The following is a 19,143-nucleotide window of genomic DNA, read 5'->3' as shown; positions in this document are numbered from 1 at the left end:
GTCCCTGATATATCACTCCAATCTGCTGTTGTTTCAACTCCAGCTCCTGAACAGCAGCAACAAGATGTTTCTACTTCAATTGCTGGTTCTTCTGCTGAAATGTCAGTCTCTCCACATGGTAGTCCTACTTCAGATTCAACTGTCTCACCTGGTATTGTGCCTTTGGTTGCTACTGATAGTTCCTTAGTTTCTGCTGCATTACCATTGGTTGTTGGTTCTCGGTCTCAACGTCAACGGAAACTTAATACACGGTACTTTAATGATTCTTTTGTGAATGTTACAACTAAATATCCCATACGAGATTCTGTTGAATCGAGAACTGTTAAGCAAGCACTGCAAGATGCCCTCTGGCGTCAGGCTATGGATTCTGAATATAATGCCTTGTTGACAAATAAAACATGGGAGTTGGTTCCTCAAGCTCATCATAAACCCATTGGGTGTAAATGGGTGTTTCGCATTAAGCGGAAACCTGATGGCACTATTGACAGGTACAAGGCGAGACTCGTCGCTAAAGGTTTTTTACAAGAAGAGGGTCGTGATTATTTTGAGACATTCAGTCCTGTCACAAAACCTGTCACGATTAGAGTGGTTCTTACACTGGCAGTTTCACACGGTTGGTCATTGCGGCAGCTTGACGTTAATAATGCTTTTTTACAGGGTACTCTTCATGAAAGTGTCTATATGCAACAACCTCCGGGGTATGTGAATACTGATTATCCTGATTATATTTGCCGCTTACGTAAGTCACTTTATGGTCTTAAACAAGCGCCACGCGCTTGGTATATTGAGCTTACCACATTCTTAGGATCACTTGGGTTTCGGAAATCTAATGCTGATGCTTCTCTTTTTATCTTTAGCTCAAATGGTGTTATTGCTTATTTTCTCATATATGTCGACGATATAGTGCTTACTGGCAATGACACTAAATTTCTGGATGAATCTGTTTCTCGTTTGGCCAAACGATTTTCTACTAAGGACTTGGGTACCTTGTAACACCCCTTCCCGGTCCACCCGTTAACCCGAATGAACCGAGTCGAGATGCTACAACACTGGTTGACTGTATGGTCTGACATGCTGAAAACATACTGTATATTGAATATAATAACATGCTGGTACTGTTTCCAAAAATAACGTAATTTATATTTACAAAACATGATATAAGTTTACAAAATGAAATGGGCCCAACTGTGTGCCCTGTACATGCCATAAAAAGAAAAACAAAATGAGTTTCTACCCTGAAGACCGAGTCTTCTACAGATGAACTGCAGCAGTTGTACGCGGACTCTCTATGGACCAGTCTCAAAACCTGCGAGTTAAACAGGTAACTCGCTGAGCTATACAAGCCCAGTGGATATCTCAATATAGAAAGACATAATTAAGCACACATATATGCAGAAAGAATTATATAAGTACATATAATCACACATAACATACGGCTTTCATTTCACCTTGATGATCTTTCTTACTGTTTATTTTACTGTCTGATTCATGCAATAGCAAGTTAAAATATCTGTATGGCTCCATAAGGTTATAGTGAAACCGAAGTGATAAGATAAACTGTATGAAACTGGATGAAACTGTATGCTATAGGCCCCAAACCGGATTCGCCTATGCCAATAATGTCCGTTTTGGTGCCCCTAACCGGATTTGCACCGCACGGTTTAATCATATCCACTCAACGGCCTGTAGCCGGAGTTCCAAACTGTATGGGGCGCAGATCTGCTATTCTATGTCGCGACATAGCCTTATCTACATGGTTTCTACCTAACCTCAATGGAGCTTAAGATTAGCATGTCAACAATGTAACACAATAGCACATAAATGGTTTCACAACGTCATAGTTCATCATATTGATTTGATTTCGTACCATATAAATGCTTACATGTTGTTTTAATCCATGTTCTTATATTATATTTTTGTTTTACAATGATTGGATGCATGCATGTTGAGCAAAGGAATGTAATTGTATAGAAAATGAAGTCCAAAATGCAGGAAAACACAAGTCGCGAGCGCGCAGGGAAAAGTCGCGAGCGCGAGATGCTTCCCAGGGAGAAGTCGCGAGCGCGTCTTCAAACCTCGCGAGCGCGAGAAGTGCAATCGAGAGTCAGAGAGGTTTCTGGCTCAAGTCGCGACCGCGCAGCACAAGTCGCGAGCGCGAGATGAAGTCGCGAGCGCGCTTGTGGAGTTCGCGAGCGCGAAATGCGCAAACTGAGAGTCAGAGAGTTTTTGGCCAAAGTCGCGACCGCGCATGTGAAAGTCGCGAGCGCGAGTTGTGCCATTTGAGAGTCAGAGAGCTACCTGACTCAAGTCGCGAGCGCGCAATAGGAAATCGCGAGCGCGACTTGCTTTCCAGTATGCGCGAGCGCGCGACGTGATTCTGTGCAGTCTGTGTTCTTTTGGCCATAACTCTCAATAGTTAACTCCAAATTGAATGATTCAAAAGCCCATGTAAAGCTAACACAGAAAGGAACAAATAACTCTTCTATGACAATTCCTAATTCCATCATTATATGGGTTCAAAATCAAGATGAAGTTGCTGGTAACATTTCCAGCAAACTCTGTTTCCGCTTCATATATTCATCCCCTGTTTTCACATCATTTCCAGTACTTCCACCCAACAACAAGCAACATATCATCTCATTGGCAACACACCACACAATTTTTCATGCAAAGAACATGGGAAATAACAAGAGATATCAAACCTGTCTTGCCACAAAGCTGGGGCTCTGTTTTAACTTCTCTTTTCTGCTACCTTTGAACTTTCTTCTCCTATACACAAGAATTCTCATAACTCATCTCCAATATAACTCAATTAAAGAGTGAATAACATATAGCTTCAAGGAATTCTACTTACTTGGAGTGGACTTACTGCGTAACTTGCATGAAAAGTGCAAGGAAATGGAAGGGAAACGTAAGAAGAAAATGAAAAACGTGAAAATAGGAAAGTGAAAATGATAGGAACGGGTAGACTCTAGAAGAAGTGATTTGGCTGTGTAAACTCTCTAATTGGTACCTCAAGTGTACAAAGACACAACTTAATACCCACACTGTATGTTTGGCTGCAAACAATGCCTAAACTTTTTCATGCAAATAAGTCCACTTATCATCTCATGCTACCCCAACCAGGTTTGGTTCAACCCAACTCACCCTTCCTCTATGAAATGACTCAACTCAACGCACTAGGATGTTACAATTCTCCCCTTCTAAATAAAAACTTCGTCCCGAAGTTTACCTGTTGTAAACAAATGCGGATATTGTTGTCGCATGGTTTCTTCTGATTCCCAAGTTGCTTCTTCTGTCTTATGATTCCTCCAAAGAACTTTCACCAATGCTATTTTCTTGTTCCGCAATTCTTTAGTTTCTTTGGCTAGGATCTGAACTGGTTCTTCTTCATAAGTGAGATCCGGCTGAATATCAATCTCTTCCGCTGATAATACATGTGAGGGATCTGATCTGTATCTCCTTAACATTGATACATGAAAGACATTATGAATTCGATCTAAAGTTGGAGGTAATGCTAGGTGATAGGCTAATGGTCCTACGCGTTCAACAATCTCGTATGGACCAATGAACCTAGGGCTAAGCTTACCCTTTTGTCCAAACCTTAAGATCTTTTTCCATGGTGAAACTTTCAGAAATACTTTATCCCCAACCGAATACTCAATATCCTTTCTCTTTAAATCCGCATAGGATTTCTGTCGATCACTTGCTTCCTTCAGCCGTCTTCTGATGGTTTCTACTTTCTCTTCTGTGTCTCTCACCAAATCTGGACCCAAAATCTTCTTCTCACTAAGTTCTGTCCAACATACAGGTGTTCTGCATCTTCTACCATACAATGCTTCATAGGGTGCCATCTTGATGCTCGCTTGATAGCTGTTGTTGTAGGCAAACTCCATGAGAGATATATATTTGTCCCAACTGCCTTCAAATTCAATAACACATGATCTCAACATGTCCTCCAGGATTTGAATCACTCTCTCTGACTGGCCATCTGTCTGCGGATGAAATGCAGTGCTGAAATGCAGTTTCGTTCCTAATGCCTCTTGAAGTTTACCCCAGAACTTCGATGTAAACCTTGGATCACGATCAGAGATAATGGATGATGGAACTCCATGTAGTCGAACTATCTCACTAACATAAATTTCTGCTAACTTGTCCAGAGAATAGTCCGTCTTAACTGGTAGGAAATGAGCAGACTTGGTTAATCTGTCCACAATTACCCATACTGCATCATGCTTCCGCTGTGTCTGAGGTAAGCCAGTAACAAAATCCATCGTGATCTGATCCCATTTCCATGTTGGCACTGTTATTGGATGAAGTAACCCGGATGGCAGTTGATGTTCTGCTTTTACTTGTTGACATGTTAAACATCTTGTTACAACATCTCCGATGTCTCTCTTCATGCCCGGCCACCAATAGCCTGTCTTCAAATCTTGATACATCTTGGTACTACCTGGATGCATTGTATATAGACCGTTATGAGCTTCATGCAAAATCTTTTGTCTGATCTCACCTGTCTATGGAACAACAATTCTGTCTTCATAGAATAAGACTCCACTATTATCCAATCTGAATTTCCCACCATGATCTTCCTGTACTTGTTTAACCCATAGTGCTATTTGTGCATCTTTCTTTTGTGCTTCTGCAACTTCCTGAATCCAAGATGGCTGGACTTGCATCTGTGCTAGAATAACTCCCTGCTGTTGCAACTCCATGCTGATTCTCATTAAGCTCAAAGCATACAAGGATTTCCGGCTAAGGGCATCAGCTACTACATTAGCTTTGCCCGGATGGTAATTAATGACATAATCATAATTAGCCAGAATTTGCATCCACTTCCGTTGTCTTGAATTCAAGTCCTTCTGTGTTGGTAAATACTTTAAACTCTGATGATCTGTGTAAATGTAACACTTTTCACCATACAGATAATGCCGCCATACTTTAAATGCTAGAACAATGGCTGCTAGTTCTAAATCATGGGTTGGATAATTCAATTCATGTGGCTTCAATTGTCTGGATACATAGGCCACCACTTTCCTATCTTGCATGAGCACACATCCTAACCCAGTATGAGAGGCATCACTGTAAATCTCAAAGTCTTTACCTGACACTGGCTGAGTTAACACTGGTGCTTCAGTCAACGTTCTCTTCAAAGTGTCAAAACTCTGCTGACATCTATTATCCCAATGGAATACAACCTCTTTCTTCAATAATCTTGTTAAAGGTGATGCAATGATGGAGAATCCCTTTACAAACCTTCTGTAATAACCGGCTAAACCCAGAAAACTTCGAACTTCTGTGACATTCCTGGGTGGTCTCCAATCAACAATAGCTTCAATCTTCTTAGGATCCACTCTGATACCCTCTGATGACACCACATGTCCTAAGAAAGAAACTTCTTCTAGCCAAAACTCACATTTACTGAGCTTAGCATACAACTGTTTATCTCTCAATGTCTGAAGTACAATCCGTAAATGCTTATCATGTTCTGCCCTGTCTCTGGAGTAGACCAAAATGTCATCTATAAACACCACCACAAACTGATCCAGGTATGAATGAAATACGCGGTTCATGAGATCCATGAAAACCGCCGGTGCATTTGTGAGACCGAATGGCATTACTAAAAATTCAAAGTGACCATATCGGGTCCTAAATGCAGTCTTGGAGATATCTTCTTCCTTTATCCGCACCTGATGGTATCCCGACCTGAGGTCGATTTTAGAAAATATACCTGCACCTTTTAACTGATCAAACAAATCGTCGATTCGAGGCAATGGATACTTATTCTTGATCGTCAGCTTATTCAGCTGTCTGTAATCAATGCATAATCTGAATGATCCATCTTTCTTCTTTACAAATAATACCGGTGCTCCCCAAGGTGATACACTGGGTCTGATAAAGCCTTTATCCAATAACTCCTGTAGCTGAATCTTTAACTCTTTTAACTCTGCTGGTGCCATTCTGTAAGGTGCAATAGATACTGGTGCTGCTCCAGGATAGACATCTATGGTAAACTCCACTTCCCTCCTTGGTGGTAACCCTGGTAACTCATCTGGAAATATATCTGGATAATCACACACTGTTGGTATGTCTTCCACTTTCGACTTTTCTTTCTCTGCGTGTAATGCACATACCAAGTATGCTTCACAACCCTTCTGAATTAATCTCTTTGCTGTTATGGCTGATATCACATTACTCAAAAAATCTCGCCGCTTCCCAACTACTGTAATCTCTTCCCCTGCTGGTGTAGATAATGTCACCCTTTTCTTTGCACAATCAACTAGAGCATTATGTCTAGATAGCCAATCCATGCCCAGAATAACATCAAATTCTCTAAATGGCAACTCCATAAGATCTCCTGGAAATTCCTTTCCATGAATACCAATTGGACAGTCTTTGATCACTGTATGAGTTGTTACTACATCTCCTAATGGATTAGTAACCAACATACCCTGACCCACATGTGCAACCGCTAACCCTTTAACCCAAGGTTTAGGTACACTAATGTATGAATGAGATGAGCCAGGATCAATCAAAGCATAAACTACATGCTCAAATAAAGAAAACTCACCAACTATAACATCTGGAGCTTCCTCCTCTTCTCTGGCTCGCATAGCATAAACCCTGGCTGGACCCCTAGTCTCAGGCCTGTCCACAGTCTCTGACTGCTGTCTCTGCACTCCAGAGGGCTCACCTCTACCTCTACCTGCTATGAACTGGGTAGGAACTCTTGCCTTCTTCGGACAGTCTTTCTTCTGATGGTCTGATGCTCCACATGTCCAACATTTACCGGTCACCAACCAACAATCTCCACCATGTCGTCTACCACAATGCTCACAAGGTGGATACGGATAACCGGCTGACTCTGCACCTCTACCGGTGCCTCTACCAGTTCCTCTGCCTGAACCTCGAATACCACCGGCAGAACTAGCCACAACTGATGCTGCTGGTACATGAACACCCCTAGCTATGCCTTGGCTAAAAGAAGGTCTAGAACCAGCTGAACTACTAGCACCTCTGAATCTCTTGCTTTCCGGCTGATAGGTACTCGGTGTACTCGGAATCTGATCTCTTCTTTGCTGAGACCGCTGGCGTCTAGTACGCTGATTAGCCTGAATTCGCTCTATCTCCTGAGCTGCCTCTACCAAGGCTGAGAATTCTCTGAATCTGGAAGCTACCACTCCCATCTGAATCTCATCATTTAGGCCTTCTTGAAATTTCTTACACCTCTCGGCCTCTGTAGACACTATCTGCTTACCATACCTGCTAAGTCTAGTGAATTCTCTTTCGTATTCAGCTACAGACATTTTGTTCTGTCGCAGGTATAAGAATTCTTTCCTTCTAGCATCTAGGTAAGCCTCGGTAATGAACTTCTTCTTGAATTCATCCAAGAATAATTGCCAAGTACGCTGATCTGCTGTTACTCTCTGTTGTACAGTTGTCCACCATGTATATGCCTCCTCTATCAGCAATGAAGTGGCACAAATCAACTTGTCTTCGGCTGTACACTGCAATTGTTCTAGGACTCTCGATGTCCCATCTAGCCAATACTCAGCTACTTCGGGACTATCATCTTTGCTCGCTTTGAATTCCTTTGCACCATATTTTCTAAGCTTCTCCAATGGGGGTTTTCTCTCTCTCTCCACCACTACTGGTGCTTGAGGCATCACCCCTGCAATCTGTCGAAAAGTATCTGCAAGTTGCTTTAACAGCACCTCTTGACCTGGTGCCATTGAAGCCTCACCCTCCACTGTTCTAGCTTGACCTGGTGCTACACCTTCCACTGGTCTAGCTTGACTTGGTGCTACTGGAGCCTCACCCTCCACTGCTCTGGAGGCGTGTGACTCACTTTCTCCTTCTTGAGACATCCTCCTAAAATAATAACAACTGCTTAGTTCATCAGGGTAGTCATGGCATGTACATATACTGACTTATGCGTTCAAGCCCGGGGAAATTAAACCTAGGGCTCTTATACCAAAATTTGTAACACCCCTTCCCGGTCCACCCGTTAACCCGAATGAACCGAGTCGAGATGCTATAACACTGGTTGACTGTATGGTCTGACATGCTGAAAACATACTGTATATTGAATATAATAACATGCTGGTACTGTTTCCAAAAATAATGTAATTTATATTTACAAAACATGATATAAGTTTATAAAATGAAATGGGCCCAACTGTGTGCCCTGTACATGCCATAAAAAGAAAAACAAAATGAGTTTCTACCCTGAAGACCGAGTCTTCTACAGATGAACTGCAGCAGTTGTACGCGGACTCTCTATGGACCAGTCTCAAAACCTGCGAGTTAAACAGGTAACTCGCTGAGCTATACAAGCCCAGTGGATATCTCAATATAGAAAGACATAATTAAGCACACATATATGCAGAAAGAATTATATAAGTACATATAATCACACATAACATACGGCTTTCATTTCACCTTGATGATCTTTCTTACTGTTTATTTTACTGTCTGATTCATGCAATAGCAAGTTAAAATATCTGTATGGCTCCATAAGGTTATAGTGAAACCGAAGTGATAAGATAAACTGTATGAAACTGGATGAAACTGTATGCTATAGGCCCCGAACCGGATTCGCCTATGCCAATAATGTCCGTTTTGGTGCCCCTAACCGGATTTGCACCGCACGGTTTAATCATATCCACTCAACGGCCTGTAGCCGGAGTTCCAAACTGTATGGGGCGCAGATCTGCTATTCTATGTCGCGACATAGCCTTATCTACATGGTTTCTACCTAACCTCAATGGAGCTTAAGATTAGCATGTCAACAATGTAACACAATAGCACATAAATGGTTTCACAACGTCATAGTTCATCATATTGATTTGATTTCGCACCATATAAATGCTTACATGTTGTTTTAATCCATTTTCTTATATTATATTTTTGTTTTACAATGATTGGATGCATGCATGTTGAGCAAAGGAATGTAATTGTATAGAAAATGAAGTCCAAAATGCAGGAAAACACAAGTCGCGAGCGCGCAGGGAAAAGTCACGAGCGCGAGATGCTTCCCAGGGAGAAGTCGCGAGCGCGTCTTCAAACCTCGCGAGCGCGAGAAGTGCAATCGAGAGTCAGAGAGGTTTCTGGCTCAAGTCGCGACCGCGCAGCACAAGTCGCGAGCGCGAGATGAAGTCGCGAGCGCGCTTGTGGAGTTCGCGAGCGCGAAATGCGCAAACTGAGAGTCAGAGAGTTTTTGGCCAAAGTCGCGACCGCGCATGTGAAAGTCGCGAGCGCGAGTTGTGCCATTTGAGAGTCAGAGAGCTACCTGACTCAAGTCGCGAGCGCGCAATAGGAAATCGCGAGCGCGACTTGCTTTCCAGTATGCGCGAGCGCGCGACGTGATTCTGTGCAGTCTGTGTTCTTTTGGCCATAACTCTCAATAGTTAACTCCAAATTGAATGATTCAAAAGCCCATGTAAAGCTAACATAGAAAGGAACAAATAACTCTTCTATGACAATTCCTAATTCCATCATTATATGGGTTCAAAATCAAGATGAAGTTGCTGGTAACATTTCCAGCAAACTCTGTTTCCGCTTCATATATTCATCCCCTGTTTTCACATCATTTCCAGTACTTCCACCCAACAACAAGCAACATATCATCTCATTGGCAACACACCACACAATTTTTCATGCAAAGAACATGGGAAATAACAAGAGATATCAAACCTGTCTTGCCACAAAGCTGGGGCTCTGTTTTAACTTCTCTTTTCTGCTACCTTTGAACTTTCTTCTCCTATACACAAGAATTCTCATAACTCATCTCCAATATAACTCAATTAAAGAGTGAATAACATATAGCTTCAAGGAATTCTACTTACTTGGAGTGGACTTACTGCGTAACTTGCATGAAAAGTGCAAGGAAATGGAAGGGAAACGTAAGAAGAAAATGAAAAACGTGAAAATAGGAAAGTGAAAATGATAGGAACGGATAGACTCTAGAAGAAGTGATTTGGCTGTGTAAACTCTCTAATTGGTACCTCAAGTGTACAAAGACACAACTTAATACCCACACTGTATGTTTGGCTGCAAACAAGGCCTAAACTTTTTCATGCAAATAAGTCCACTTATCATCTCATGCTACCCCAACCAGGTTTGGTTCAACCCAACTCACCCTTCCTCTATGAAATGACTCAACTCAACGCACTAGGATGTTACATACCTTGCATCATTTTCTGGGTGTGGAGGTTATTTCTACATCTACAGGCCTTTTTCTCTCGCAACATCGACATATCCATGATCTCTTGGTTAAATTCAACATGGCAGGTGCAAAAGCGGTTAGTACACCTCTGTCCACTAGTGACAAGTTAGTTTTATGTGATGGGTCCCCTTCTGCCGATGCTACTGTTTATAGGCAGATTATTGGAGCTTTGCAGTACTTGGCTATTACACGGCCGGATGTGTCTTTTGCAGTCAATCATTTATCTCAGTTCATGCATGCTCCAACACAAAATCATTTTCAAGCCTTGAAGAGAGTTATGCGATATTTAAAAGGTACAATCTATTATGGATTATTTCTTCGTCGCCATTCTGATCATAAATTAACAGCATTTTCTGATTCTGACTAGGGAGGATCACTTGAAAATGGAAGATCAACAACTGCCTATGTTTTATATTTTGGTTCTAATGTTATCTCCTGGAAATCCACTAAGCAGAAGACGATGTCTAGATCTTCCACTGAGACAGAATATAAGGCATTGGCTAATGCTGCAGCTGAATTAATATGGGTTCAAAATTTGTTAAAAGATTTGAGCTTTCCTGTTTTAGAACCCCCAGTTATTCATTGTGATAATATTGGAGCCACTTACTTTTGTGCAAATCCAATATATCACACCAAGATGAAACATCTTGCCTTGGATTATCATTTCGTGCGAGAAAGAATACATGCTGGTCAGCTTCGGGTCCATCATATTAGCATTAAAGATCAAAATGCAGATATGCTCACCAAGCCTCTTGGTCGCCCACAGTTTCAATTTTTTCGATCCAAGATTGGAGTTTCCAATGGATCCTCCATCTTGCGGGGGCGTATTAAGGATAAAGCTAAGCACTAACTACTTATCTCTGTATTTATAATTTGTATTTATGATCTCCTTTATATACGCCTATGTTATATATAGGTTAGTTATAGTCTTGGTATATATAAATAGTGCTGTAACTATATCTGTGAAATATATAAGAATCATATTCTTCACAATCCTATGGCTGTGTAGTGATTTGCTTGGAGTAAAACTATAACTTGGATAAGTATAGACTACTATAGAGGTCAATGGAATTTAAAATTAGGGAATAAGCTCTATTTTCCAAATGGAAGTGGGAAAGCATTGACTGCCTATTACAAAATGACTCAAAAGAAGCAGTTGCTTCAAAATATTTGAAAAAGAAAAAGACGAACAAAAGTTTTAAGGATTTTCAAAGCCAAGCCGGCATATATTGTTTGATTTGCATGTATCTATTTGCCAGTTTGTGCAATCTCAGGCAGTTAAGTACTGCAGAAGAAACAAAAAATGATTTTACACTTAAAGATAGCTTTAAGCATCTTTATTAAATCAAAATTCTATACATATTAATTATAGCATCTCGTAATATGGTTTAAAGTTTTTTTCCAAATTCACTTAATTAAACAATTAAGGTGCGATATTTGTAAGATGAAGAAGGAAGCAGGGTCTCCAATAATGTGATAATGGGATTAAAGAGAAGAAAGTGGAATTTGGTTTGAATGAAGTTGCACTATATGAGGCCATGCTGGTGACTTAGCTAAAAGTGACGTCGCTTGACAATAGACAACATTGTCCCACCAATACTGACATAAAATAATCAAACAAAAAAGCAGTCAACTTACGTGGCTTGAAGACTTTATATATATGTATATATTTTAAATAAAAGTTCCTTCCTCACTTTCTACTTACGTTTTTCACATTTCAGTTCTAGAATAAAAAACAGATTCCTGTTTTCGCAAAAGAAATCTGTTTTTCAAACAGGAAGTAACGTTCTTGCTTGGGATTTTAATTAAGATACCAGTAATCTGTAATTTAGTGATTATTTAGCCAATGAAGCCTTAGGCTATATAGTGATCTCTAAACTAGGAAATAAATTGTGCTGATTTCAAATTAACATAGGATTCTTTCTGTCCCATTTTGTTTGCATGGTTTGATAAAATATATATATTAAAAATTTAATAAATAAAATTTATTTTATCTTGTTTGCATGGTTTGATAAAATATGTATATTAAAAATTTAATAAATAAAATTTATTTGTCTTTTTTCACGTTTAATTTAGAAATCTTGTAAACATTTTGAAACATTCAAAAAATGAATAACAAAAAAAAAAAATGAGACGGATGTAGTATTATTTTTATAAAAAAAAATTAAGTTTTAACCGGTTTATCAAAATGTCATAAATTATATTTTATTATAAACAGCCCATCTCACAACTATTCTACAAACAGTAATCTCCAAAAATCTATTATGGTACCGTGAGACTTAACTCGGTTAAGTCTCAAGCCTCTGAAATGAAAATCTGGACACAACGGAAATCATAAATTAAGCTTTAAACAATTTATAAAAATATCATAAATTATTTTATGAAGAACTTGACTAAATCTGTGGCTTTCATGTTTATTACTGTCTTTTCTACAACTTCCACGAACGGTTGATTTTGGACAATTCATATAAAAATTATACTTTCTTGAACCAACAAGGTTCAAAGAATTTTCCCTTCAATAAGGACAATAACAATGATCGACAAGACTCCATTATCCCCATAATTCTTGATTTCAAACCTCAGAGATTACTTTTTTTCATGGAATACAATCTTGTCCGTTGTTCTTGTGCTTATATGATTGCTAGGTTAACGTTAAATCCTAGTAACATTTTGTTTCCTTGTCTTTTTGCTATTATTCATAAAATTTATTTCCTAATGGATATAGGATCTAATATTTTCTACCCTATTCAAAGAATTAATTTATAAAATATTAATTTTTTTATGAATTATCTAAAATCAACCGTTTGGAAAAATTGTAGAAACAATAGTAATGAATATGAAATTAACCATCGATTTATTCAAGTAAGTTCTTCATAAAATATTTAATGATATGTTTATAAATTAATTAAAATTTAATTTATGATTTTGGTTGCGTAGATATTTATATTGCAAACACCTGAATCTTAATCGCGGTATTGTAATATGTCTTCGGCTATTGCTATTTGTAGAATATTTGTGAGACATGCTATGATGTTCGTGATAAAATACAATGTATGATTTTTTGATAAATTGGTTAAAATTTAATTATTTATAAAATAATATAACTTGTAAAAATAGATTAATAAAATTTGTATTTATTGCTTTTTAGGTATTTAAAGCTTCAATAATATTATATTTGATAATATTTAGAATTTTAATAATTATATATTATAAACGTGCTATGCACGGGTACATGACAATTAACTAGTTATATATAATTCTATCGTCAAATCTAAATGGTTCACTTTGAATTCTTATTTCTTTAAACAAAATGTAAAACAATTTAAAAATTTTTGATGAAATGTTTCAAATTATTAATTATAATTATTTCAAAAAATTAATATATTTATGGTAGAATAAATTTTTAAAAACATAATCTCATGTTAGCATCGCAGCAACGTGCGGGGTTCTTTTGCTTGTATATACAATATGATTGAGTGCACTTAAAATCCCCTGCTAGAAGTTACCTTCACGCTTTCAATCTAAAAATTGCCAGCAACAATTGTTTTTGTGCTTTCCGTTAAAACAAACTGAAATATATCATGTAAGATTAGCATTGCAAAAGATGGAATATAATATTGGTCCATGCAGTAACAGTTCGAGGAGAAAAATTTTCCGGGTCAATATATAATAAACGATCATAAAAAAAAAAATTATTCGCAGCTTTTAAGAGGGGTCAATTGAAAAAATTATGTGCATTAAAAAATTAAGAAAAAAATCAATTCATAAAAATGTAGATCTGCCATTGAGTCCATATCATTCCCTTAATTTTCATAGTACTTTTCGTATACTATTCAACTATTGGTATATATTTTCACTTATAAAAAATAATTTATTTTGACTCAGTGATATTGGATTTTTGTATATAATTAGTGGTGACACTATGGTTGTGTTCGGCAACACGCTAAATGCTACTTTTTATAGTGTTTAGAAATATAATGTTTGAATTAGTTTTTAGAAGTTAAACCAGCATTTTTTGAAAAGTTAACTCGTAATGTTTAGTGTTTGATAACATAATATTTGAAATAATTTTTAAACGTTAAAATAGCATTTTTTTGAAAAGTTAACTAGTAATGTTTAGCTTTTAACGTTTTATGAAAAATTACTAGTTCACAGCTATCAAAACAGTTAATTTTGGCGAACAGACCCTAGGTTTAAGAGAAAAGGAGAATTGCTCCCTTTAAGGTGGCGTTTGATAACTGAAATTCTATTTTATTATTTAAAAGTGAAATTTTAAAAAAATTACAATAAAAATTAAGAAAAAAATCAATTAATAAAAGTGTAGATCCGCCATTGGGTCCATGTCATTCCCTTAATTTCCATAGTCATTTTCTTGTATGTATAATATTCAAAATATTGGTGTATATTTCCACTTATAAAAGTTAATTTATTTTGACTCAGTGATATTAGATTCTTATATATAATGGTGACACTAGGATTGTGTTCGGTAACACACTAAATGCTATTTTTTATAGTGTTTGATAACATAACATTTGAAGTAGTTTTTAAACGTTAAAATAGCATTTTTTGAAAGGTTAACTCATTACGTTTAGCTTTTAACGTTTCATGAAAAGTTACTCAAAATAGTTAATAGCTATCAAAACAGTTAATTTTGCCGAACAGACTCTAGGTTGAAAAAAAGAAAGAATTGCTCCCTTTATTTAAGATGGCGTTTGATAACCGAAATTCTATTTTATTATTGAAAAGTGAAATTTCAAAAAAAAAAAATTACAATAAAGTTGAATTATGGTGTTTGGATGACGGTAGAAGTTTTTTGGAAAGTAGTATAATTGTCATAATTTTCCGGTATTTGAGATGGAAAAGTATTTTTATATATACATTTGGAGAGTAAGAATAGAACTTAGAAGCTTAGAAATTCAATTTTTCTAGGAAAATGACAATCAAATATGGGAATGTGATGCCAATACCGATGGCTTAATATGCTCTTATACCCTGAACTTTGAAATTTATTACATTTACATTTTACTTTGAACTTTATGACAATTACACTCCAAAATAAAAGGTTGAGAGTGTTTACACTCTAAAATTAAATTAAGAGTTGATTTGTAATAAAAAAATATATTTTCATGGGACCTAATGGAAATTTCTAACACGCAGCATGATTATAATCAATACGAACATGACCATTTAATAATCGTGCCAAATTCATAAACATCTTAAGTATATCATGCTGACCCATATACAATCAATGTAACGCACTTAATATTATAAACAGGTTAAGTGGGTCGTGTTGATTTGTATATGACCCACTTAATTTGCTTATAATATTTTTGAATTTTAACTTATTTAACTTAAATTATATTTAAAAATAATTTATATATATATAATCCATAGATTCTTCAATATTCATGACTAAAACAAAAAAAATTAATATAAGAATAAAGTTTAAATAGGTTTTAGTTAGAGTATCTATATTTGACACTAAAATTATTTATTTGCTCTTAAATAAACGAGTCACTCACCTAACTCACGTGTCAACTCGCGACATGATATGTATTCGTCTCATAAATTGGTGAACCATTTATAATACGAATTCATTTAAACTCAACCATAATTTGTATTTCGCGTATTAGGCGAATCGTTTTCGCATGTCAGACCCATTTTAACACCCCTAATATTAATATATGTATATTCTGAAGAAAATGGAGTACACATGGGAGTGCAACAAACAGAAAATGGATTTTTCATTAGGCCTCATGAAAATGGATTTTTTATTACAAATCAACCATTAATTTAATTTCATGGTATAGATACTTTCAACATATCATTCTGGGGTGTGGTTTGTCACAAAACTCAAAATAAGATGTAAATGAAATAAGCTCCAAAGTTCAAGGTATAAGTGCATATTAAGCTACTGCTGGTAGTGCTGGACCATTGCAACAAGAAAAAAAAAATGAAGAGCAGAAAATTAAAATTGGAGATTTCATAAACATAAAAACATTATTAGTTGTGGAAGCTAGTTAATAAATTATAGAATTTTATAGAATTTAAAGATTCGTGTTGACTATTCCATTATTGCAACAAGCTGGTCCAAGATTCCTCTTTGGGTCCGAAAATGAAAAGTTCTAAGAGCTATTTTCCAAAACCAAGGTCTAATTACTATATAGTAAAACATTCCAAGCTCAATCAAGCTTATGTGATGTCTGACCTCAATCAAATCTACACCAAGCCAAAATGTTTCATTATTACATTGTGATATATAGTCAATTAGCTTTTTATTTTTTTCAAATCTACACCAAGCCAAAATGTTTCATTATTGCACAGTGATATATAGTCAATTAGCTTTTTATTTTTTTTATAATATTAGGATTTCACTAAAAAAAAATTTCAAATCAATACAAATAATGCAGGGATGACATAATCCTCTTCTAAAAATCAAACATAGAATAAAACTATTATAACTAAAACAATTATTATTTGTTGATCTAATAAAAAATCCTAATGAAAATTGAAATAGTTGGCTACACAAACTTCCTAAATTATCCGTACATGGATGGTCTAATATATATGAACTAGTTTTGCTTATTTAATAATATTAAAATCATTTTCAAAATTATGAAATTTTTACATTTAAATTTTAATCAAAATAAAAATTATGATATATAATCATTAAATTTAATTAAAAAAATATTTTAAATGATTTTTTTTTCATAATTAAATAAAACTTATCATTCTATTGTATGCAATAAAATTTTTAAACGACCCATCGTGGTCAATAAAATTTTTCATAGTTTAGAGGATTTGGTTTTCACTCCAATTGTGTGTAAATTATTTTTATTCCTTTTTAGATACTATCTTTGAAAAGCATGCATAGAATTTTCAAATAGGTTATAATAATTTTTGTTTTTAAAATCTATTTGTCGTTTAATACAATTAAGTTGACTTGAGATATTATAGTTGCACCGATACTTGAAAGAACTTTCAATGGAACTGAGAAAGAGGGAACTAATAACTGAATTAGAGGTGATTTTGGATCGATAGAACGTGAAAATCCATAAATTTTATAAAATAGTCTAGAAATCTATGAATTGCAAAATCAATAATATTTCCTATTCCATCTTTTAGTTGAAAAAGTATAATACATGGATTCCAATGATATTTTTGAAATTAATAAAATTAAATGGCTTAATTGCATTTTTATTTAAGTAATAAAATTTAGAAAATTTCACTTTTGAGTTGAGATTTTCTCTTTAAAAATATAAAAACATCTATCTAATAAATATATAATTATTAAAGCATGGACACTATAGCGGTGACATACTAAAGTATGAAAGTACTGATGGCGTATTATCTTCTTTTTCTTTTCATTATAATAATTTTTTTTTTCATATAATAAAATTTTTTTTATTAAATAATGTAGTTACATACAAGAATGAATTCTTGGTTTGGGTTGAAAAAAACTTTGAAAATGAAAATAAAATTCAACAATACTTGAAATTCATACAAGTATGAAAGTATACTTGAAATTCATTACATATCTTTGCTTGAAAGTAGTATAGCTTTCTGGTTTATAATTGAAATGGTCAAGTGTTTGGGTGTAATAAAATGTCTCAAAATCATTTGAAACAGATTGATCAGAAATTATAGTTTGTTGGGGATGATGGAAATTTTTTCTGAGCCTTGCAGAGACATCATCAAGTGGGGAAGTTAGGAGGAAGAATAATATTAAAGGCAAGAATTGAAAATATGAGAATCTAATTAGAGTCTCCATATAGTTATATTAAGATGCTAGCTGTGTCTCCTTTGAGACCTATTTATAGTGCAAGAATTGGCATCCAGCTTCATATGGCTTATGTGGTGATAAGAGTAGCTGGCAAAATGGGAATTAATTAATGCCCTTTTTATCATTTTAATATATGTATAGTTAATTAGATTTCACTCCAAAAATTTTAGCTACTGATACTGAAATTATCTTAAAGACATTACATTATAAATTCAAATTTCAGTATAGTATTATATAGTGGAGCCAACTATTAACTAGTGTAGTGGCTACTTGTTGCACAAATCTGTGTTTATTTAGGAAAAAACATGTTTAGCCCAGATCCATGGCTTCGCTTATAGACCAAATCAACAAAGTTCATGATTTTTTAAAAAGTATTTTGACTTTATTCATTTTTTTCCAAGTGTATGAAGAATTATTCTCATTTCAATAAAAATCATTAATTTATTGATTTAATCCATCAGTGTGCCAATAGATCCAGTTTAAAAAGATTTTTTTTCCATTTATTTTTCTGAAGATATAATTAAGGATAAAAGTTATAGGAATGTGGGGAAAAAGCTCAAATAATTCTCGAGGCAAATTATTATGAAGTACCTAACGCAAAATTTGGACTGAAATATTAGAATTAGGAATAAAATTCAATTTGCCCCCTGAACTTGGGAGTAATATTAATTTATTCAAAAATTAATTTTGTACGATTTACGCTTTAAATTTGTACCAAAAGAACAAAAATCTCAGTTTATTGCTTAAAAGAATTTTAATTTCAATTAAAATATAATTAAAAATAACAAAATACTTCATTTAGATAAATACAATTAAGAAATAATTGAACAAAAAAATAATAACATTTTTTATACCAAATATTCATATAATCAAATATTTTCTAATTTTATAAAATTTTAAATAAAATATTTTGTTTAGTTATTTTTTAAAATTATTATTATTATTATTATTATTATACATTAAAATTTACCCGAGAACACCTTGATAAAGTTATAAACGAGGATAAGTAGATAAATAAAAGTGCTATAACTATATAGTTTGATAAATTAAGAAACGCGGTTGTGTGACTGTAATTAGTAAATAAATGAGAACTAAATTCCTTGAATTAGAATTCTTACTTAGAATCTCTTTC

This window comes from Jatropha curcas, chromosome 1, assembly GCF_041381405.1.
Source record: "Jatropha curcas cultivar XTBG-Jc1 chromosome 1, XTBG_Jcur_1.0, whole genome shotgun sequence".
In the NCBI taxonomy this organism is placed as follows: domain Eukaryota; kingdom Viridiplantae; phylum Streptophyta; class Magnoliopsida; order Malpighiales; family Euphorbiaceae; genus Jatropha; species Jatropha curcas.
Note: the sequence above shows the minus strand (reverse complement) of the source record.